The sequence below is a fragment of the Peromyscus eremicus genome, chromosome 7, assembly GCF_949786415.1.
Source record: "Peromyscus eremicus chromosome 7, PerEre_H2_v1, whole genome shotgun sequence".
NCBI lineage: Eukaryota > Metazoa > Chordata > Mammalia > Rodentia > Cricetidae > Peromyscus > Peromyscus eremicus.
The window spans coordinates 61,740,670-61,765,942 of record NC_081422.1 but is presented as its reverse complement, the minus strand read 5'-3'; positions in this window follow the sequence as shown (position 1 = coordinate 61,765,942).

The window sequence follows — 25,273 nt, the reverse complement described above, 5'->3', positions numbered from 1 at the left end:
TCTTTTTCCCTAAACTTCTTTCTTTTATGAAATGTCACAAAAATAGCATCAGAGAGGTGAGTTTCATCTCTTTCTTTTGGTAGAAGACATCTGAGATTTATCTGTATTGTTGAACATGTTGGTTTTTTCTAGGTAAACATTCAAGTAACCTACAAGGAAAGACAATTTCGTACTTCCTTGGGAGTCTCTGTATTGATTTCTTCCCTGTGGCTCCAGTACATTGTCTAGACCTTCTAGAAAAATGGTGTGTGATGGTTAGCTTGTTAACTTGACACAAACTAGAGTCACTTGGGAAGAAGGATCCTCACTTGAGGAATTACCTCAGTCAGATTTGCTCATGGGAGTGTTTGTGAGGCATTTTCTTGATTAATGATTGAGTGGTGCCACCTCTAGGCAGGTAGGTCTAGATTGTCTAAATATGTAAACTGAGCAAGTTGTGGAGAGCAAGCCAGTAAGTGGCATTCCTCCATGGTCTCTGCTTCAGTTCCTACCTTGGTTTCCCTAAGTAACGGATTCTAATCTATAAGATGTAATAAATCCTTTTCTCCTTGGGTTGATTTCGGTCATATTGTTTATCACAAAACAGAAACCAAACTAGAACATTGAACACTTGCACAGCAGACAATTGATTTAAGGATAAACTCTGTCATCCCATAAGATGACGGCAGAATTGTTCCATTCTGCCATGGAAGCCTAGTTCTGAGGTGACTTTTGACAGCTCATTAATATTTAACACCTGTCTGACCACCTGCTCTGCGTAAGCCTATTCAGTCTGCTTCTGTTAGAGAGTATTTCAATGGCTTTGTGAGATGTATACTCTCCCTCCCTCCCTCCTTCCCCTCCTCCCCCCTTCCTTCCTTTTTTCCTTCCTTCCTTCCTTCCTTCCTTCCTTCCTTCCTTCCTTCCTTTCTTTCCTTCTTCCTTTCTATAGTATGTGTGTGTGCCCACAGAGTCCAGAAGAGGGCATTGGATCCCCTGGAGCTAGAGTTAAAGGTGGTTGTGAGTTACGTGATGTGGATGTTGGGACTAGAACTCTGGGTCCTCTGCAAGGATAGTTAAGCATTCTTAACACTGCCAAGCTATCACTCCAGCACTTCACTTCCAGCTTTAATTTTTGAGACAGAGTCTCCTCATTGGCCTGGAGTTCACCAATTCAACTACCAAGGTTAGCTGGCCATCCAGTCCCAGGAATCTGCCTGTTTCTCTCTCCCCAGTGATGGTATTACAAGTACATGCTGCCATGCCCAGTTTTTTACATGGATTCTGGGGTCTTGAGTTCAAGTACTCATGCTTGAGCAGTTCACAGACTGAGTCAGTACCTCCTTTTTCAAATCAATCAAACAAACAAAACAAAACTGAGCTCCAAACAGCTTGAGAAATTTGCCTAAGCAAATGTGGGGACACATCTTCTTGCTGTGTCCAAGTCCATGTAGTTGCCACTGTGCTGTCCTGGGCACGGTCCACGTCACTGTTATCAATACCAGCCTGTCTGCACTGAGGCTTCTGTGAAAGCCGTGGAAAAAGGTGGCTGCCCCTGTTCTCTCCACACTGAGGGAATCTGAAGCTTAGCCTGAGGGGTTTTTATTTTTAATTATTTTTTAAATTTCTGTTTTTGTGTGTTTTATTTGTTTGTTTGTTTATTTTAATGTGTAGCCCAGGCTGGCCTAGAACTCCTGATCCTCCTGCCTCCGCCTCCTTTAACAAATCCTACCGGTGCGTGCCACCACAACCGACCTGCTTTTGTTTTTTAATTACATTTAGTGTGTGTGTGTGTGTGTGTGTGTGTGTGTGTGTGTGTGTGTGTGTGTACACACACGTGGAGGGGGGGCGGGGAGGAAGAGAGAGAGAAAAGAAAAAGAGAGAGGGAGGGGGAGGGAGAGAGAGACTGTATGTACACGGGCCACCGCGCACGGAGTCAGGAGCACTTTCAGGAACTGGTCCTCTTCCGCACACGGAGTCAGGAGCACTTTCAGGAACTGGTCCCCTTCCACGGTCTAAGTCCAGACACCGAACTCAGCTCCCAGACTTGGTGACAACCCTTTCACCTGATGAGTCGAATCACCGCCAGCCAAAGAATTTGTTAAAGCTCTATGGTTGATGTTGATCTGCATTCAGAGTTGGGAACACTGGACCTGATGGCCTTAAATGGAGGGGTCCTTCTTCCTGTAGAGCTCAAGATCAGGGGTGCTTGTTTCCTGAGTTGGGAAGCGGTGTATAATGAATGCCTCGCAGGCAGCAACTGCTCCAGCTGCTTCAGGCCTGGGAGGCTCAGAGCTATAAAAGGCAAAGCTTTCTCCTTCATCTGTTAGATGCTAGTAAATCCAAGGAGTGTGTCATGGTATTTTAGCATCAACTTATCACACATGTTTGTGCTGGCTGATGGGGGAAGTCCTGATGGAAAACAGGTGTGGTTCCTACAAGCCGCTATGGACTTAATGGGTTACATCGGGATGCCAATGGAAAAAGTCTAATGAGAAGAATGTTGCCATTTCCAAGGATATGGAGAGACTTGGGTTTCCCAGAGGTATCTGGCCTGCTGGGATATCTTCCAAAGCAGAGATGGAAGTTCCGGGCATCACCGTGGGAGGCGATGGATGGCATTCCTGAAATATGATGCCTGGAGTGGCCCAGCTACTCAGATGTGGAACCATCTCTGAGATGGTAGGTTGGAAGGAGGGGAGACGGCTCAGCCTGCAAAGTATTTGCTATGCAAGCATGAGTTCAGATCCCTAGCACCCATGTAAAAGCCAGACACAATGGCATTCATCTGTAATCCCAGAAAACTGAGGGAAGGGTGAAGTCAGGCAGATTCTAGGGGCTTGCTGGCCAGCTTGTCTAGCAAATCTGTGAGCTTCGGCTCAATGAGAAACCCTGTCTCAAAAAATAAGGGGGGGGGGGTGACTTGAAAACACCAGTCATTAACCTCTTACACATATTCACCTGAGTACATATGTACACACACACACACACACACACACACACACACACACACACACATACATGGAGCGGGGGGCAGCAAAAGAGAGTGTCTAAGAGATCCAGAGCCAGGGAAGACCACGAAAATCGCACCACACAACAAACCTCAGTAGCTTTATTGGGGGGGGGGCGACAAAATGGCTGTCTCTGTGACAAGCCAGGCCATGATGTCAGTCTTTATCAGGGTATGGAGCATGAGCATAGAGAAAATGTTGATGGTGGAACCATGTGGCTTTGGCAGTTAGTGAAAGTGGGATGTTGGTGCTGAGTCATTAAAGGTGGGGTCGGGGGTGAGGGACGAGCGAGCTCTGAGGAACCTGGTTCCAGAATGTGGGCAGTTCTTAGTATGACCGACAGGGGTGTAAGGTAGATTGATAGATTAAGTAAATCTCCACTGAACTCATCATTTTCTAATAATGGGTTTCTGGAAAGCCCTCCTTGTTCCATGTGGTCAAAGAAGTTGGCACTCCAGTATATCTCACCATACATAAAGATGAAGAATTCAGTGTGGGCACACACCATCATCCCAGCACTATGGAATGGGAGGCGGGAGGATCAGAAGGCCATCCTCATCTACATAGCAATAGCCTGGGCTACATGAGACCCTGCTCAAAAAATAAAGTGGCAAGCTGGGATCTTCTCCTTCCAGACAAACTGGATTTCAGGCTGTTTACCATTGACGTTTTCTGACTTAGATGTAGCATCTATCTGGGTACCATCACCTGCTTTCAAATGTCCCTGTTGCATGGACTTGCTGGTGGTGTGGCTGTTTCAAGCTTAGGTTTTTGTTTGTTTGTTTGTTTGTCTCATTAAAGAGTAAAATGCACATAATGGAAGACTTCAAAAGTGCAGAACTGTAGCCCAGCATAAGGCTATGGACAGTTTTCATCTAACTAGCACCATGCTAGAACGTTCTTAAACTTCGCCTCACTGAATTCTTTCAAGAAATCTTGGGGGAGAGGCATAATTCTCATTTTCAGATGAGGACCTTGAGGGATAAGGACACTTAATGGCTTACATAGAACATCCCTGCAAGCAGGAGCTGGGAACCCCAAAGCTCTTTCCCAGCTCCTTGTATTTGCTGGCCTAAATACATGTCCGAACATTTCTTTATGGACTTCCTTTTGTTAAACAAGCATTTTCATTTTTGATAGCATGCTGAGGCTCTATACTTTGGAACACACGAAAAGAATAGTTTTGCTTCCAGAGTTTTTTGTTTGTTTGTTTTGTTTTTTGAGATAGGGTTTCTCGGTGTAGCCCTGGCTGTCCTGCAAAGTTCTTTTTTAAGTGTAACTTAAAACAGCAGCAACAACAACAACAACAAAAACAGTTTCCTGGTTAGTTAAGCCTTGGCACACTTGTTTGATAGATGACCCACTATTTAAACGCTAGACTTTAGGGAGTTTGTCTTGGCAAGCTTGGCTGTTGATCAAAGTGAGCGCGAAGAGCCAGTCATTCTGGGAAGATGTGTGGGTCTCAGGGAGTGGGTGTTCAGATGGCAGAGCCATGGGGAAAGAAAGGACCAGATTTTCCCACCCCATAGACTCCTGTAACTCAAATCTCCATTGCTCAGAAGAGAGGCTTATAAAAACTAGAGGTTTTTTGTTTTTTATTTTTTATTTTTTTTGAGACAAGATAACGTCAGACAGAAAAAGAATGAGCCCCCTCCTCAGCTCTGATTAAAACCGAGAAGGTGGAGATGAGGGTCTCGGCTGAGTAGCTGGAGGATGTGTCTGAAGTATGCCCCTTCCCCTTGCTGAGCGAGCCAAGACAGAGGATCCCAGCAAACAAACTAGACAGAAACAGGCCCAACAGAGAAAAGGCAGAGCTCTAGAGAGGCCAGGCAGGACTGGATTCCTGGCCACAAGGACAAGGATCGATGCTGTGTCCAGCTCAGAGCCTCGTGTGGCTGTGAACCCCTATAGCCTTCCCTGTAAGGCAGTAGAAGCTGGAAACGCCCTCTATAGCCTGGCTCACAGGCACAGGGCAAACCCCTCTTACACACAGCTGTGGTCAGGGGTCTTGCCTTTGTGTCCTTTGCTTCAATGCAGTTTTTGACTCCTACTGACGGGCGGGGATACATGTGGGTGGGTTGGGTGGCAGAGGACCCATAGGAACCATCGTGGAACGGAGCAAACATTTCTCTGAATGCTGGGATCTCACTGTTGTCTTTTAATGTAAGGGTTTTGCTAGTTAGCTCCAAGGGATTGCTGTGGGTGGCTAGCTGAGGCCTCCATGGATGCCTCCGTGAATCCTCCCACTCGGGTTTTAACCCCACTCTCTTTGGCTGAAATCTAAAAGATGGGAAATCTGAACTGTTTTCTCTAATTTCAGAGCCTCCAATTCCTACAGGGAGGAATTTCAAACAAACCCCTCTTGGCCTGTGAGCAGAGGGAGACTGGTATCTGCTTGGAACCCTCAGGTGAAGGACGGAGCAAGGGTCTGGTTCTTGTTAGAATTCTTGGCAAAGCCTTCGGAGGCGCATCTGGAAAAGGAGGCTGCCGGAAAGCCTGTTTAATGAGCCCCCCTCTCCCTTGCAGGTCTGTTGACTTTCCCCAGGATAGGTCACCGGGACCAGCCTTTCCAGTCCCCATGCACCCCAGCATGAATCTTCACATACTCAGGACATACAATGTGTACGCGTCCTGGTTGGCTTATTTTATTTTATTGCCAACTTGACACAAGCTAGAGTTGTCTGGGAAGAAGAACCTCCACTAAGAAATAATTCCTCCACCATCAGACTGGCCTGTAGGCAATTCTGGGAGGGCATTTTCCTTGATTAATGGTTCCTGTGGAGAGGCCCCGCCCACTGTGGGTGGTGCCACCCTTGGGCAGGTGGTCCTGGGTTGTAAAAGAAAGCAGGCTGGGCAAACCCGTAAGAGGCATTCCTCCACGGCCTCTGCCTCATTTCTGGATTCCAGGTTCCTGCCTTGAGTCCCCGGCCCGACTTCTCTTTATGATGGACTGTAAGCGGTAGGTGATTTAAACCCTCTCCTCCCTGGGTTACTTTTAGTCACGATGTTGAATCACAGCCAAAGATACTAACACAGGCACAAGTGGAGAACCCAATCTCACCTCAGGAACACGGGGGCCTTTGTCCCAGTGTGTGGCCAGGAATGATTTTAAGATGATCCTGACCCCGTAGCCATTGCCTTTCTGTCTGCATCACAACATTCCTATTCAGAAGCAGGTCTTCACTTCAGGACAGGGGGGAAAAAAAGCAAAGCCCAAACCAAACCCAAGGCCCAGAGAGAGTAGATGACTAACACACAATTGTATAGCAAATGGGAGTCTGAGCTGGGTGGAACTGGATCTCTGATGCTGTCTACTATGGATCACACCATCTCTCCACTCCCACCATGTTGCCTCTCCTGGACACCTAAGGTCTTAGATGTATGCAGGTGTGTGTGTGTGTGTGTGTGTGTACATGAACGCACACATGCCATGCACAGGTGGAGGTACAAGGACGATCGTGAATGTTGTTCCTGAGGCTAGACCACCTCTGCTTTTTGAAACAGGGTCTCTCACTGGCCTGGAACTCACCTAATGTACTAAGCTGTCTGGCCAGTGAGTCCCAGGAACCTCCTGCGTCCACTTCCCCAGCACTGAGATCATGAGCATGCATTCACATTGATGTTTGCTTGTTTGTTTAGCATGGGCTTGGAAATCAACTCAGGTACTAATGCTTATAAGACAAGTACTCTGCTAACTGAGCTTGTCCCCTCCCCAGCCCAGCTTTCAAATCTTAGTTTAAATGCGTCTTCCTCTATAAGCCTCTAATGAACCAACCCCGTCCTCAGACTGTTTAGGTTTCTGTAACTTAACCCATGGTCCCAGGTCATCTATCTGTAGAGGGGAAAGTGGAGAGACACGGGAGGTGGGAGTGGCCTATGAAGCCATACTGACAGTCCTTTATTTTCCAGATGTGGCTGAACAGCTTTGCCAAGAATCCTAATGAGAACCAGATTGCACAGGTTAGTGTGCTGTATTCCTCATCACAACTTAGAGTCAGTTTTATGTGTTCATTTGCTTCCTGTTTTCCTTTCTAGAAAAACTGTAAACTACAATAGACATAGTCTCTGGCTTTGCACTTCTTGATTTCTATCTACCCAGCCTGGCACTGGGACATACGCAAACAGGTTTGCAAAATACATGAACAAGAGCCAAGGAAATGGCTCAGCAGGTATAGGCACTCACCGCACAAGCCTGATAGCCAGAGTTCAATCCCAGGAACCCACATTAGAGCCAGATGTGACAGCGCACATCTACAATCCCAGCATTCCTACAGAGTACCAGAAGCAGAACCAGGAGACTCTCCCAGAAGCTCCTCTACCCGCAAACCTTCAGTTCACAGAGCAACAGAATGAGAGAGACTATTGCAAACAGGTGAGAGTGAGAACTGACTTCCCAAAAGTTGTCCTCTGGCCTTCACACACGATGTGGCACACATACGCCCCCCACACACACACACACTGAAAGCATAAACAAACGAATAAACAAAGGAAGCGTTGCCCAGCACAGTGGTGATAGCAGGACTTCAAACACCCTTCTTGCTTCTTTAGTAACCTGTTGAGGGGATTCCTTAAAGAGAAGTTTGGAGATTGTTATTTTTCTTGTGAAAATCTTTTGCTAAATACTGAGAAAGCTCCTAGAAAACTAGAGGCTGAAGCCGGCAACTCACTCAAGACTTCTGTTTGCTGCTGGCCTCAGGAGTGTAAGAAGAGGGGCCTGTAAAGGTGCCTCCCGCCCCAGGCCGAAATCCAATTATATGGCCCAGCTGTGGTCTGGGAGCTTCCTGCATGGAGGGTTCTCTCAGACCCCGCCTCCATTCACGTGATGTGAGAGAGTTCTAGCATCTAGAAGGCCATCAAAAAGGTGGTTGTGATTTTCCAGTTTGTGTGGGGAAACTGAGGCCAAAAAAGAGGGTGGTGGGTCGGGGATGGGGACTAGTGCCCGGGTGTAACTAGTCTGTTAGCATCAGAGCAAAAGCCAACACTTAGGGATCTTGCCTCTTTGGCTGATGTCCTCGCCATCAACACCCAGAGAATGACTAGCGTTTGCCATGTGCTGGGTCATAAAATCTAGGCTGGACTCTGAAATGGATACAAAACATCTTGAAAGTTAAGTACATACCATAATACAGAGATACGGGGGCCTTACCTTCCAAGAACCTAGTTTATTGGCAATAAAGCTGAATTCTTGAAATTATAACTGGGGGAAGACAGTGAATTTAAGCCAGGCCGTTACACTGTGTTCAGGACAAACTCTCAACACTGAGACTTCTTAGGAGACATTTGGCCAACAGCACAGACTCCACAACTCTACCTGAGTGGACCTATGACACAGCAAAAAATGTCTACAAGAGCTTGAGGGTGTGTGCCATGGCAAAGGGCACAGTCTGCCATTTCAGGGCTCTGTGACCTTGGGAAAGTCAGTGAGATTCGATCTCCTCTTCTATAAAATGGGATGAGATGGTAATAGGCATAGTTCTCTTGCAAGGTTGTTGCATGACCAACATCCGCTTGACGCTGTCACCTAACTTATGATCGACTAAACAGAAGCTAATGCTATTCACAGTAAAGCTGTATGGATGCGGAGTGGTTGTTATAGACAGGTTATTTTGGAGAAACAAAGTTGCTAGTCACCAATGCTTTTCAAACTCTGGCTACAAACCACAGAAGTTGGTTTTAGGGGCTGGGGAAATGGCCCAGTGGGTCCAGAATTTGACACAGGAGAGAGGACTTGAGTTTGAGTCCCCAGAACACATGGAAAACCAGAGAAAGTAGAAAGTATCTGTAGTCTAGTGATTCTACAGCGAGATGGGAGGTGGGGACTGGAGAACTCCTGGAAGCCTATAGGCCGGTTAGCCTGGTATGCACCACACAGCAGCAAACAACAGACTCAGCCTGCCTCAGACAAGGTGGAAGATAAGAACCAACACAGGAAATTGCCCTCTGTCCTCTGCACACAAGCTATGGCATGTTCACACCTGTACACACACACACACACACACACACACACACACACACACACACACATTGCTTTTAGAAGATGAAAGATCATAGAGCTAGGTGAAGTTTAAGAGTTTAAGGTCTTTCCCAGTGCTGACCCCAAGATGACCTTTCAGGGCATTAGCTGGCATTGAGGAAGACTGCGTTGTTCATTTGGGAAGAGGAGAAGAGTGAAGTCTTCAAAGTTGGGAACAGCATGAGCAGAGGCTGAGGAAATACCAGCAACTTTGAAGCCATAACTTTACAGACCAAATAGTCCTCAGATGTGGGTTTTCTAGCATCTGAGGCCTGACCATGAGCTTCTAGGATTTTGTGGGCTGATGAGAGAAGAGATGTTTGGGATATGATTTCAGGGTTAAATCAAACGAACTCTAACCACAATGGCTCACGTGAGCCTGCTCAGCAGGGCAGCGGTCCAGTGCCGCTCAGGAGCAGCCAACCCAACTGGACCAGTCTGGCTTTCCACCCCCAGAAACGAACATGCCGGGGTGGGTTCCTCACTGCACTAGTCTGCACAAACCTGACTGTGATCGAGCACGGTGGAGAGGGGAAGGAGGTGGGAGCAGAAGGTGGTGTTTGGACAGCCGTGGAAGTTGGAAGGTCGTTTGGTAAAAGCCAGCTGTCACATTTAGTGTCCCCAGGATCTGCCCAGGCCCATCTTTTTTTTTTTTTTTAATTCTTATTTATTTTTTGGTTTTTTGAGACAGAGTTTCCTTGCGAAAGTTGTCCTGGAACTCACCATGTAGTCAGGCTGGCCTCGAACTCAAGAGACTTGCCTACCTCTGCCTCCCAAGTGCTGGGATTAAAGGCATGTACCAACCACCACCCTGGCCTTATTTTATTTTTTTATTTGTATGTGTATATACATATATGAGTATAGGTTTCTGCAGAGACAAGAAAAGGTGTCAGATCTGAATCTAGAGTTATAGGTGATTCAGAAGTGGGAACCCAACTCCAGTCCTCTGCAAGAGCAGTAAGCACACTTAACTGCTGAACAATCTCTCTAGCTCCCCATCCCCATGTACATCCTTTACCATAAAAATTGGCAGAAGACAATAATGTTCTGAATCACCCTAAAGGGGAGAGTCTGTACCCAGTACATAAGTGAATGTCTTCTGGACACCAAAGTCTGAAAGTGATGAGTATCCAATGAACAAAGTGGCTTTTGAAAAGTCTGTAGAGGGGTAGGAATGTAACTCAGTTTGTAGAATGCTTGCCTAGCATGCATGGAGCATGCATGGAGCCCTGGGTTCCTTCCCCAGCACTGTCTAAACTAGACATTGCAGGTGGGACACACCTGTAATCCCAACTCTCGGGAGGAAGAGGCAGGAGGATGAGAAGTTCAAGTTTATCTCCTACTACATAGTGACTAGGCCAGCCTGGGCTACATGGGACCCAGCCTAACAACAACAACAAAATCATACACACATACACACACACACACACACACACACACACACACACACACACACACACACAAACGCATGCTTATAACCCCAGGAGTCAGGAGTCTGTAGCAGGAGTGTGAATTCAGGGCTAGCCTGGCTGTATAACAAGATCTTGTCCCCTAAATCAGACTAAACTAAAATGTATAGAGCTGCTACAGAAAAAGAACTCATAGGAAACAACCTCACATGCTGCCATTTTGCTTGTAACTGGCCACTCTCTCCTTAGTTCAGCATCCTTGGCAGCTGGAAAAGTTGGGGCATGGAGAGGTTGCTCCTGGAGGCCCCGGTGGAGCCTTTGCCAAAAGCCAACTCTGCCATCACAAGAATGATGTCTGGGAGTCCCCTTCTTGGCCTAAGGATTCCTGAATGAGGAGGGAAATCACATGCTCCCTGTGGTACCATGCATGTTTCAAACCTGTGGCTTTGGGAGCAGTCCCCTGCTCTACTGGGCTTGGTGTTTTAAAGCCATTGCCAGATCGGGTCCATGCTGCTCTTCCATTATTCACTCCAAGCTTTCCACTGCAACATCTTTCTCTACAGAGACGTGTCTTCCTAGAGCCTGCCTCAGTCCTCATGGTACCCCTGGGTCCAAGCACAGAACCGAGCCCCTCATGACCACCCAAGACATGTACACAGGCTGGGCAGATGTTCTGTGCTATGTATGTGCTGGCTGCACACAGGTGAAAAGGGATAATAGGTTTTTCCAGTATCTAGGGGGAAGAAGGATTGGGGTAGGTTGTATTTATGCAAAGGGAAGCAGGTCTGCTCTAAGAGGGGTACAGGAGACAGGAGCAGTGAGCCCTGAGAACCAAATATCTTCCGCGCTCGTCAGCGCACAAAAGCCCCGAGGACAGATCTCCTTTCCTGCCATTAATCTAAGACTGACTGTAGCATTTCCTTGCTTGTCTAAAGGGGACAATAGAACGTCCCTCTGACCCCAAGCAGCGTAGGAGAGATAAACGGGAGGAGAGGTGGGGGCACACAGGTGGCCTTTCACCTGATGACAGAACCAGCGCCTGCCAAGAACCGTGCCAGGGAGCTGCCCACCACCCTTGGAAAGACCAATCAGCTGTTCAAAGGTCAGTGAGGGCAACATCTCTGACAACTACTCTGGCGAGCCGGCTCACGCGAGCCATCGTGGCTAAAAGCTCACTTGCCCAGGATGCTGGGATGGCCAGACATCAGGAACACAGCTGTCCAAAGAGGCACAAGCTACAGCAGGTTCAAGTGTACACGTCTTCCTTCTGTGCACATGACCTTGATTAGGAAGGTCATAAGGTCAGGAAAAGAGACCTTCATGACCTTCTTTTCTTCTACAGATAATATGCATGACCAAGGAAAAGTTAACATAAATAACTAAGCTTTACAGCTTTCTTTTACCAAAAGAGAAAACCACACACACACACACACACACACACACACCCCTCTGGATGCCAATTTGAACATATAAACTTTAAATGATATAGATGGAAAAGTCAAATGCTACTAATGACATTCTAGTAATGATTTCTTGGATTCCTTTCAAACAAATTCTGTCAAGTGATCAATTTAGTAACCTAAAAAGAGCATTGGCTGAGTTCCTTGGAGAGTTTTGCATAATTCTCAAATACTGCGTTATTACTGAAAAGTGCAGTTTATGCAAAAGGGATGCACTGTAATTAAGAATCTATCTGCAGTATTGCACTCTTTTTTTAAAAAAAAATGTATTTGTGTATCATTTATGTGTATGTGTGTGTGTGTGCCTGCCTGTGTTTATGTGCACCACATACATGCAGGTGTCCTTAGAGGCCAAAACAGGGTATTAGACCCCCTAGAACCAGAGTTACAGACAGTTGTGAGCTGCCTGTGAGTGCTGGGAACTGGAACCTGTCCTCTGCAAGAGCAGTAAGTGTTCTTAACTGCTGAGTTCTCTCTCTAGCCTCCACGTCTTGGTTTTTGAGGGATAATTCGAATAAAGCAGCTTATCCATGGCACCCTTATGCAAAGTGATGCTCTCTGGTTATTTCAGTCTTTGCTTCCTTCCAAAAGAGGCGTGATACTGGAACTCCCTGTGCACCAACCGGGCCTTGCAGGAGGCAGCAAAAGCCCATCACGGCACGGCTGAGTTCTGAGTTCTGCAAAAAGAATGTGCTTATGGGGGAAATGAAGGAGGAGAGTGCGTGTGTCATCAATGGAGACAGAGGAGACCAACCTCATCCAAAGAAGTTACCTGTTGGGGCTATTACTCAATGATACAAACTATTTAAAAATTCATTTCTGGACAGGCATAGTGGCACACACCTTTAGTCTCAGCACTTGGGAGGTGAGGCAGGAGGATCAAAAGTTCAAGATCAGCCTGGGTGACATAGCAAGAGTCTAATCTAAAAACATAATAATAATAACTTCTTAAATTGTGGACCCAGAGTCATCTGTCTTGGCATGCCATTGTTGTTTATGAAGTTTTAACTTAATCCTGGAAAGAAAATCTCTTTTAATTGGCAAGTTATGCCTCAAATATCATCTACAATTTCCATTTATTAAGTCCAGATGGTCTCTGGCTTACATTGGCTCAACTTAGATCTTTCGGCTTTACAGTGGTGTGAAAGCGATGCGTGTTCCATGTCCACATTTGCTAGGATATGATGTCAACATAGATGTCCATCAACAGATAAATGAAGGACTAAAGAGAGTGTGGTGTGCAGCGGAATATTATTCAGCCACAGAAGAATGATATTCTTGGGGCTAGGGAGAGGAATGAGTGGTTAAAGTACTTGGAATGTAAGCCTAAGGATCTCCAGGTTCAGATCTCCAGAAACCCACATAAATGTGAGGTGGACACAGTAGCCCACTTGTAATTTTAGCCTCAGAAAGCAGAGATGGGATTCCCCAGAGCAAGCTGACTGCAAGACTCTCAACATCAGCAAGCCCTGTGTTTGATTGAGAGACGCTGCCTCAAAGAATAAGGTGGAGCGATCAGGGATGATTCCTGACATCAACCTTGGACCTAAACACACACACACACACACACACCATACACATATGCATGAAAAACTGAAAAAAAAAACCCACAATATTCTGTAATTTTCAGCAGAACAGATGGAACTGGATGTAGCAGGATTTTCCTTTGGGCTACCAGCTCACAAAACCCAGCATGGTGACTTATTATTATTACAAAAGCTCAGCTTTAGCTTAGGTTTGTTCCTAACTAGTTCTTATAACTTAAGTTAACCCATATCTTTTAGTCTACATTCTTTCACGTGGCTCAGTTACTCTGTACTGCCCATCCTGCTTCCTCAATATCTGACTGGTGACTCTCCTTTCTTCTTCCCAGAGCTCTGTCTGTCCAGAAGTCCCGCCTATACTGCCTGCCTAGCTATTGGCCAGTTAGCTTTTTGTTAAACCAACCACAGTGGCACATCTTCACACAGTGTAAAGGAATAAGTCACAACAACTGGAAGACATTGTTAAGTGAAATAACTCAGGCACAGAAAGAGAAATTATTCGCTGATTGAAATTAATATTGATTGTTGAGGCTGAGAAGGCTAGTGAGACAGAGAGTGGGTGATTAGATAACAGTACCTTCGTGGTTAAATGGGCGCAGTAAGTTATAGTATTCCTTGAACAATGGGGGGACTATGGCTTACAATGGCCGATTATATAGCTTATGAATAGCTAGAAGGGAGGACCTCAGAAGCTTCCGACGTAAGTGGAGCTAAGGACACAGAAATGTTAATCACTTTGATTTCATCGTTCTTTTTGGATACTGTATTAAAATCATACTATGTCGCATAAGTAAATATAATTATTATGTCAATCAATTTTTAATGTTTAAGGAGATTTTTTTTAAGTGACAACTACTCTAATTTTATCATCACATATTATATTCATGAATCAAATTATTAAACTGTTTACTCTTTAAATTTGTACAACTAAATTTTCTTTTAATGTTGATACAGGGTTTTAGGTATCCCTAGCTGGCTTCTAATTTATTATGTAGCCATGAATGACTTTGAATTTCTGATTATCCCACTACTATGTTCAGAAGTGGGGGAGGGGATTATAGATGTACACCAACCTCTGTTATGCTGTGCTGAGTGGCCAACCCAGGGCTTTCTGAATGGTAGGCAAGAACTCTACCAACTGAGCTACAACTTCAGCCCACAAATAAAATATTTTAAAGTTGATAAGCACTTAACTGTACTTTGAATTTTTAGAAAGATTTATTAACTTTGGTATGTGTGTGCTTGTGCCTGTGTGAGTTTATGTGTACCACATGTATGCAGTACCTGAGAAGACCAGAAGAGGGCATCAGGTTCTCCTGGAACTGGAGTTAATAGGCAGTTGCAAGCTGCCTGATGTACACTCAGGTGCATAGACATAAAATTAAATAAAAAAATCTCTTTAAAGCCCTTTGCAGAATGTACACAATAAATCTCAAATGAAATTACATACTGAATAAGCAACTTAGCAAGATCCAATACTGTAGTACAAAGTGCCACCATTTGTTTCAGATGTTTTCTCAAAGGAGACATTGCGGGCAGCTGGGAGGCACTACCTAATCTGAGGTGTCCTGAAGTGCTAAAACAATCAGGACACAGTAAGAGGGGGAGAGGCTGGCCAAGGGGCCTGTCCAGGTCAAAGGCAAGTGTGGCAAGATTTGTGTCCAGCCAGGATTCCTTGAGGGGGAAAAAAATGAGAAACAGCTGAACATTGAAGTAATGAGCTTCTAGGTGTGAGGGAATACAGAGATGACAAAACATGTTGTTTTTAACATCCCCATTAGCTGATGAACCAACTAAAACCCAACCGCCTCATTTCTGCCGAGTTTTGTTTTCTGCCTACCTCTCCTTTTCTTTGTTTTATTTCCCCCTCCTTTCCAGCGGCCTGAGACTAGACGCCTTCCAAAAGGGCCATGTCTGAGACGAGCAATGTCTGCAGCTTGTTTATTTTAGGAAGTGGTTCAAGGAACAGGGCTTGGGGAGGGGCTTAGAAGATGAGGAAGCCAAGCACCCCGAGAGGCAATTAGAGCTCCCTCCCTTCACGGCCCTTGGTGAGGGAAAGCAGAATGTGCTCTAGCCTTATCTACACAGACAATAACTTCTTTCTTTGTCTTTTTTTTTTTAATGTGACTCTGCAATTAAAATTTTCCTTTCTAGCCGGGCGGTGGTGGCGCACGCCTTTAATCCCAGCACTCGGGAGGCAGAGCCAGGCGGATCTCTGTGAATTCGAGGCCAGCCTGGGCTACCAAGTGAGTCCCAGGAAAGGCGCAAAGCTACACAGAGAAACCCTGTCTCGAAAAACCAAAAAAAAAAAAAAAAAAAATTTCCTTTCTACATTCTGTAGCATGGTTATGTGCTCAGAGCAGAGAGCGTTCCACACAGTTTTAATTGCTCCATCTTAGCTTTCTGTCTTTAGCTTCCACAAACTCGCATGATGCCCTTTAATGGTCTCGGTGTAAGAAGTAAAGAACCGTCTAGTCAGAGAAGTACCAGCTGAAGCGGTGGCGCCAAACTCAGGTTCCGGTGCGTCTGACTCCACAGCCACTCCTTCTCAGCACAAACTGCCACCTGTGCCGTGTGGGTGGCTTAGGAGCTGGCCATGTTGTTTACCTGCGTCACGATGTCACACAGCTTATCTTAGCCACATCAGTCCTCAAATACCCACTGGCCCTTGTGTGGGTTTGGGCACATCCTGTCCAAGCTGTAGTCTAGAGAGACTCTAGAGATTACAGAAGCCAAAGGACTCTTAGACTCATTATTTAAAGGCTTTTGTTGCATTGTGTTATGTCTAGGGACCACAGTTCTTTCTATGTTCCAAAGATGAGGGATTAACTTACCAATAAACCAACTACTGTGACTGAGAATTACCCAAGCAGGTCTGGTCCTTTTCTGTAGGCTCGCTGGAAAAGAACACAAAGTATTTTCCCTCCTCTTCTAGGGGGACCTTTGTGTCTTGCAAGGCTGGGCTTCTCTTGTCCCAAGAGGAAGCGAGAGGACCTTCTATTTTCTAAGCATCTGGAAGCCTAACATGAACTCTTAGAGTAAGAAAGACCTAAGAGGGGGTTCAGGGCCTGGAAAACATTCAGGGCTATAGCATCTTTGAGTAATAGGCCTTTCCAAAGATGCCTGTGGTGGTAGGGCCTTGCAGAGTGGCTTCCAGCTAAGGGAAGGGTATCTGGGCACTAGGCACTAGAGCATGGCCTAGAATTTGGAAAGGATGCATATTGTCGAGAACTGTTCTCTGAGGCAAACTCCATGAGTTCAGCTGAGCCTACATGCAAAAGACCATTAGAGCTGGGCTTGTTGGCTGTTGACTTTCCCTCATAGAAGAGGAGAGTGGGCAGGGTCACGGGACCCTCACCTGAGTATCCATCAACTCTTGCCAACCAGTTATATGGAATTCTGCCCTATTGCATCCAGCCTGGGGGAGGGGCTAAAAGTACAAGGAGAGACTAGGGAGGGGGCTCTATCTGTGCAGCTAGGAGGAAGCCACCTTTCCCGCTGGGTACACACCTTCCACGGTGGCTGCTCTAGGGTTACCCACAGTCCTGCCGGTAACCCCTCTCCCACACTTTGTAAGTAACCCTCATAAACGCATTAGTTCCCCAGGATGAACTTTGGTAGAATTGAATTTGGTTTGTCATCAGGACCTTGAGAGGAGGGGGATGAGATGTTGCCTAGGTACTCCCAATTCTGGGAGAAAATTCTCTCCACAGTGTATAATTGGCGACAACTTTCAACCCATTCACATCAGTCTGGAAAAGTGGGGCCATGACAGACCAGATGCCCTTCTCAAAGTTTCCAGGTTGTAGAGATTTCAGAGTTCTGTACAGGGTAAGAGAAAATGTCTGCAGAGTGGCTGTGGTGGAATTTTCTGTGTTTGCATTGGGGGGAAGGCCTAAGAATAATTGAATTTGACTTAGAAATTCCATGAAATGCATCATTTCTTATAACTTTGGAGCAATTTATACAAGTTATAAAAATAATAATCAAGTTCTGAAGTAAGATTTTCTCATGCTAAGTAAAGCAAGTCTATACGTATTTTGGCTTACATATATGTGTATATTGTACATGCACACATGTATAAATCATCCCTTGGAACTGTTTGATCTATAACTGACATAATGTCTTCATTTGTTTTCTATTACTGTGATTAAACATCATGACCAAAAGTAACTTGGGGGAGGAAAGGGTTAATGTGGCTTTATAGCTCCAAGTCACTGTTCACCATGAGGGAAGTCATGGCAGCCAGGTACTTGGTGACAAGAACAGAGGTAGAGACCATGGAGAAATGTTGCTCACTGGCTTGCTCAGCCTGCTCAAGGTACCAAGTCGTTCCTGTCTCCTCCCACTCCACAGGACTCTCCTCCAGATTGCTCTCTTTTTAGTATGTGTGCACATATCATATGTGTACACATGTGTGCACATGCATGCGGAAGCCAGAGTTAGATGTTAAGTGTCTTTCTCCATTACGCTCTTCCTTATCTTTGAGATAGGGCACATCACTCAATGTGGTCTCCCTGGATCCAAACTTGATCTAGAAACATGCTAAAACACCCCCAAACACACACACACACACACACACACACACACACACACACACACACACGCACTCACATACACTTAGAGCCCTTGTATAAGACCATGGTCCACACATTATGGTAGGATACACACTCAAATTGATGAAATTTAAGTAGTGAAGCCATTCTTTTTACAGTCCTCTTTCATTTCCTGGGAATGAGAAAATCTCTACCATGCATTTCATTGCATGAGTTTTGGAATTAGAATGTCTGGAATATAAATTCCTCTACATTAAACTGGAGCCTATGAATACCATTCGACCTCTGTGAGTTTCAATCTCATATCAATAAAATGGGACAAACAGTGCTTGCCTCTAATGAGGTCATGTAGATTAAATGAGATGGTGCTTATGAATGAACAGCATTCAGCACCAAATAATCCCTCAGTAATTCGATCTATTATTCATATTAGTTGTCATCAAAACCAACCAAATATCTTCCTGGTTAAACACAAGCAGCCAGGTAAATTTGACCTTGTGTAGAAACGATGATGTAGTGTCGCGTCCGCCTCGACCAGCAAGGATGACGCGACGCCAGACTCTTCTCTAAGCAGTTTATTCAGGAACCTTGAACAATCTTATGACCCCGGGGAAAGTCATTTTCTTCTTCTCTCTCACTCATACTCACTCTCCCATTCTCTCTCTCATTCTCACTCACAGTCACTCTCACAATCACTCCTGGGAAAGTCAGCCCACGCCCTTTATAGCCACTGGGCAATCAACCCGTGGTGCCACGTGGACAATGCCGCTAGGGTCAGACATATGCAAGCAAGCCAGATTAGGTCCAGGTGTGCAGAAGCAAGCCAGATCCTAGCCTTAGCCAAATAAGGAGCATCTGCCATCGGGAAGGCAGAAGCCAGACGCTGCGCCATCTTTGAGGCACAGCCGTGCACGGCTCTCTACAATGTAGCATCCATATTTATATCCAATCACTTTCCATCACTGTGATAAAATACCTAAGCTAAACTTTTTTTTTTTGGTTTTTCGAGACAGGGTTTCTCCGTGTAGTTTTGCGCCTTTCCTGGAACTCACTTTGTAGACCAGGCTGGCCTCGAACTCACAGAGATCCACTTGCCTCTGCCTCCCGAGTGCTGGGATTAAAGGCATGCGCCACTACCGCCCGGCTAAGCAAAACAATTTGAAGAAGTAAAGACCTATTTTGGTTCATGGTTTTAGTCCATGGTCTGCTGGCTCCACTGTTCATAGGCCTACAATAAAGCAGAAATTCCTGGTAAAAGGCATGATGGGGCACAGCTGCTCACCTCATGGTAACTGGGTAACAGAAAGAAAGGTCTGGGTACAAGATATGCCCATCCCTAGTGACCTATTTCCTCCATTCAGCCCCCACCTCCTAATAGACAGTTCAGCCATGAGCCCACCAATGCATTAATTAATTGATGGAGTCGGTCATTGTGATCCAATCATCCTTCAAGCCTTAAACACATGAACCCTTTATGGTGGCGATGACACTTGATAATCAAACTATGACAGTGTTGTTACCAAAAGTCTTGAGGCATCACCGAGATCACAGATAAAGGAGTGTGAGCAGCCAGGTGGCTGGTCTGGTAGAGGCAGGGAGCAGACACCAGGGACCTCTGACCTCGGAGCAAGAAGTTCTGTGTTCATCTGGTGGGTGTCTCTAACCCCTACCCAGTCTGTTTCCAGAAGAATGGAGTCTAAATGGAGCACAGAACATTCTAGGCATTGACTGAGATAGGGCAAAGGCTGGCACCAGGTACCAATGAGTATGCCTGTTCTTTGTCCCCATCGCCTGCCTGTTGGGAATTCTGCCCACCATCAACGCAGTGGGTGTGAACAGCAACCTGTCAGGGAGAAGCATTTTTTAATGGTTTTATTGTCTTCATTAATTTTAAAAAAATCATAGGCATTATGTAAAACATGTTTTAAAACCAGAAAATGGTATATGATCAAAATAGAGTAAGGTAGATTTCTCCCCACATAAACCACACCCTCTCCAACACACACATAAACATGCTTATAAACTTTTGTTCTAGAAGTTTTAGAGGGTTTTTTGTTTTGTTTTGTTTTGTTTTGAGACAGGGTCTTTCTATATAGTCCTGGCCGTTCTGGAGCTTGCTATGTTGACCAGGCTGGCCTCAAACTCGCAGTGATCTTCCTGATTCTGCTTCCTGAGTGCTGGGATTAAAGACATGCACCACCAGGCCTGGCTAGAAGTTTTTATTTATTTATTTATTTATTTATTTATTTATTTATTTATTTATTTATTTGCTTATTTATTTATTTGCTTATTTGCTTATTTTAAAGTGTGTGTGTGTGTGTGTTTGAGTGTGAGTGAGTGTGAGTGAGTGTGAGTATAGGCATAGTGACACTCACGTGTGGAGGTCAGAGGACAACTTTGGGAATCAATTCTCCCCTTCCACCTTGTTGAAGCAGGCTGTCTTGCTTATGCTGCTTCCCTGAGCTTCCCAGGCCAGCCAGCCTGCAAGCTTCCGGCTGACTCTGCTGTCTCTTTCTCATCTTGCTGTAGGAGTGCTGGGATCACAGATGTGCACCGCAGTACCCCATTTTTCAATGTGGGTTCTGGATATTGAACTCAGGTCATCGGGCTTGCACAGCTAACACTTTTACCCACCGAGCCACCCCCCACCACACACACACAGAAAGTTTTCAAACACACGGTGTAGGAGCACAAATAACATGAGGAAGCCCCATGTACTTGAAATCGGCCTTCAACAGTTCTAGATAGCATGTGAGAACCCCAACCAAAGCAATGGGCTCATAGTGTTTTCCTAAAACTGCAATGACTGCACCAAGCAAGTTATTGAATGTAGAAAATTTCTGCACATTAATTATTTTACTTATTTGTTTTGAGTTTTTTTGTTTTTTTGTTTGTTTGTTTGATAAGACAGTGTTTCTCACTGAGCCTGGAGCTCACCAATTTACTTAGGTTGTTTGGCCATCAAAATCCAGGGCTCCTCCTGTCTCTGCCTCCCCAGCACTGGGGTTAAAATCGTTGACACTCCCGGCTTTTTATTTAGGCTTTGGGGATTGAACTCAGGTCCTTAAGCTTGCATGGTGAACACTCTACCAACTGAGCTATCTCCACAGCCCTCAACTTTGCAATGTTTCTGTCATGAATACAGATTATTGGTGTTTCCTACCATACAGGGAGGTAAGAAGAACGGAGAAGAAAAGGAAGGGAGGAAGATTGGAAAGTGCTTTGGTGGGCTGGAGAGGAGATTGGGGTGGTAGGTAGAGAGAATGGGAGCAGGAGCAGTATGATATGGGTGGGGCCCTTGCAAAGTCAGCTCTTCTGGTCTCAAGATAGCTGGTCCACATGTCAGGTCAGGCCCAGGCTAAAGGGCATGGAGCACGGGGCTCCCACACCGTCCTCACAGAACCCCATGGCAGGAAGAGTGCCTAGCGAGTCAGCGTATGTAAAAATACACCCCGTTGCCCAACTCTAGTTTCTGGGGAGGGGCAGTGTGAAGCCATGGCATTCTGACACCTTCTCAGAGTCATACTGCTTTGGCAGGGCCTCCTGGCCTGGGGCTGTTGGTTCAAAAATGCTGCATCTTTGGGATTAAAAATAACTCTGGGTCTAGGTTGGCTGTTTGCCCTCTTCCAGAGTGATTGAGTTGGGGACAATGGCCGATGTCCCCTGGATTGTGTTTCCACTCAACCACCAAATCTACTGCCCAGACAGTCATACTCCCATTGTGATTTCTCTGCTTAAGAAGGAGATAAAAGAATAGGATTGGTGCTTCTATCTGGTGGGGAAGCTATAAAACCCTAGGGGACAGGCAAGCCAATGCCATTAAAATAGCAGCAGTGATCTTGAGAGAAAGTGACAGGCCCTTTATCAACTGTCAAACACCATGTGAATAAAGGTTCCACTGCAGCATGAGGGGGGTGTGAAGGGGCCCGAGGCCTGGCTTGTCCTCAAATAGCTCTGCGAATTAAGATACACCATTGAAGTTATTTCCTTCAGACTAAAGACGTGTGCCCTCCACAAGTCCCGGCACACGTGGCTGGAGGTCTGGCACTGATGGTTAGATGGTAGACTTTGTCAGGACCATCTTTGCCATTTCAAAACTTCTTAAGATCACAGGTCTGCTTCCATCTGCATTCCTGTTCTTGCGGCTGAAGAGCCACAGGCAGGTGTCATTAGTTTTCTTTAGAGTGCTGAACTCACTGAGGTACGGCTGTGACTAGAACCCGTTCCTCTTCCTGTCATAGCCAATTGATGGACAGATATGTGGCTTAGCTCTGGGGACCCTGGGGACAGTGGTGGGACAGCTGGAGGAGAAGCCACCCCAGAACCTGCAGGAGGATGGCCGGGAGAGGAGCCATAGTCTAAGCATGCACTTCATAGAGTCACTGGTTTCTTTGTGAATCCTTCCTGCCTCACAAGGAGGCACAACTACAAACCCTACCCTCAAGGCAGCATAAAGGATTCCCCTGGAGGTCCAGCCCATGGTGGCTTTACCAAAGCTGTTGGGAGCACTGTTGAGAGACACAGCTCAGAGATTATCGATGTTGGCCTTTGGTGTCCCTTCAGGGCAAGGTAAGCCATGTACTTCAAGGTTTACCATCCCATCCTACACCACGTTGAGTCCACAGTAAGGGTGCTGATGGGAACGGCTCACATGAAGAAGGAGAGGAGGAGCCTCAGACCACATCAACCCTTGATGCCTTGACACAATTCCTCCATACACCCCCAAACATTATCTCAGCTTTGTTTTTATTGTCAAGACAAGCTTGGACACACACCCTCTCTTTGCTTCTGGATGTGTTCCTACATTCATTCGTCTTTATCCTGCTACTTGTCCACTTTTCCAAGGAACTCTCCCACCCACTGTGTCTTCATCCCACCAGCCTGGTGTTCCCTCCTTCCTCACATTTCTCCATCTCCCCCTTTTCCCAGGGATACTGTCTTCACTTGGGGGAACCTCCCAGACCATCTGCACGTGGAGGCTGCACCTTCCACCTCCTCCTTCAACTTCATTGCCAAATGTCCCAAGCTTGAGGGTGGGTGGGCTGGTTAATTGATTGATTGATTGATTGCTATAAAAACCACCTCCACCTTCCCACTTCCTCCCAAACTTACTCTGCTTTTGAACCCCAGCACAAAAGATTCCTTACTGCTGAGCCCTGGGCTCTGGCCAGCCCTGGAGCCTTGTCCCTCCAGCCCACAGATTGCTCACCTGCCTTTTCCCTCGGGTTCCCACGCCCTGCATGACCTCAAACACCCAAGTGTTCTCTAAATTCTGATCTTAACTTACCCCAAGCCTAGAGAGTTCCCTGGAGTCTACAGCTTGGTCACTCCAAACCGAGGGACCTCGGGATCCTCACAAAGCCTCTGATTGCCCCTATAAGGTGGTGGTAATACTGCAGACCTCATAGAGTTATCATTAAAAGCAGTAATAGATATCAGGTGTGTGCATTATTACTCTCTACTAAACTTCTTCCTATTAAATGACTAATGGGCAGGTGGCATGCACATAATTGATACACTAGACAAAGGGATGAATCACATCCCAGGTGGGATGGCAGGAGAGAACAAGATTGCTTTAAACTATGTTTGAGTTGTTTATTTCTAGAATGTTCTATTTAGTATTTCCAAACCTCAGTTAACCACATACCATTGAAATTACAGATAAGGGAGAGCTACTGTACTTCATTTGACCATCAGATTATTAATTGGATATGACTTCACCTTCTAACAAATTTCCCCTTAACAAATCCCAACTCAGTGCCTAATATGCAAAGGGTACAATTTGAAGTGTTTTAGAAGGCCTAATTATTTGAACCCTCAGGACAATACTATGAAGCTTTCTTATGTCACAGAAGAGTAAGTAAGGCACAGAGAGACAGTGACTTGCCCACGGTAATAGAGTCGACTGGATTCTGGCTCTTAGCACTTGCTCTCCAGCCTGGCTCTTAGCACTTGCTCTCCAGCTGCTTGCTAAGCCAACTTAATTACAAAGATGTGTGTTGGCTCTTACTCACGAGCAAGCTCTGAGGGCACTCAACAGTGTCCACATTGATTTCACTAAAACCTGGCCATGGCTTTAATTTTTTTTTTTAAATAATTCTTTGTTTCTTTATACACTTAGTAGAAAATTACAGACTATCAAGCATGTATTATATGGTGAGAACCAATGATATAAGCAAGATGGACAGGGCCCCTGCCCTGTAGTTACCGCCCATACCTTGTAGTGGCTGACAATCCCTGGTATACAGTAGGGGCTTAGCAGCGCTCTGAGGAGGAACACGGACTCTATCTTCTCTCTCTGGTCATCCAGCCATCGCCTCTACAGAGGCCAGGTGGGGACCCAAAGTCTCACTAGAGGGCACTGTTCAGTAGGGCTGTCCCAGGCATTAGCTTCTGTGCAAGGGGAGCAGTGAAGGGCAGTCAGTGCTGGGGTTGTTGGGAAGGTCTGAGGGTACAGTGGGGCCAGAAGAGAAGTGCTCTCAGTTTAACAGAGAGGATGCTAGACCAGGAAGGAAGCACATTGCCCTGGAGGGGACCTTGTCTGGCTTCAGTTTCTTTATCAAGCACCAGACAGGGCCCCTGCCTGGGTCCACACTAGTGGCTCCAACAGACTGCTGAGGTCCAGGGATTTACAAAGGTAGATTTCAGGTTCTGTAAAAAGACAGCTGCAGCAATGCTGGCTCCTCCCTCTCCACCTCTACCCCCACCCCCACTCTTTGGGTATCCCTTCTCCTTCCCCAGAGTCTCCCATGGAAAGCTGAGACCAAGGTCTGGTGGAGAAACACCTGCTTCAGGCTTGCAGCTGTCTGGGGTACACGTTTCAGAGTGTCAACACATAAGTTATAAAAGTTAAAAACAGGGCTGTCATAAGAACATAGAGTAAATATCGGCATTTAACTCGTTAATGAAGGAACCAGTGAGCACCTAACGCTGATGTCAAACCCATCTGAGAAACTGTGTGCATTTAAAAGAAAAGAAAAAGATAAGGTTGTGAAGTAGTTTCTAATGGTGGTTATGTTCCTACAGGGTCAATAAACCATACATAATCTATCTGGCTAAACCCACGAAAATTAACATGCAACTTCCCACTGTCTGGGGCAGGGTTGGGGGGTTATCTAATAAAGTAGTGAGACAAGCGAAAGGCAGGTGTTTCCTGTAGAACACTGAAGACCCTTCTCAAGGTGCTGCAGAGACCACTCGGCAGGAAAGAGTGCCTGTCAACCTGAGCTCAGAGCCCCAAACCCACATGGAAGCAGGACACAATTGCACAAGTGTGTGTAATCCCAGCACTCCTCTATGTG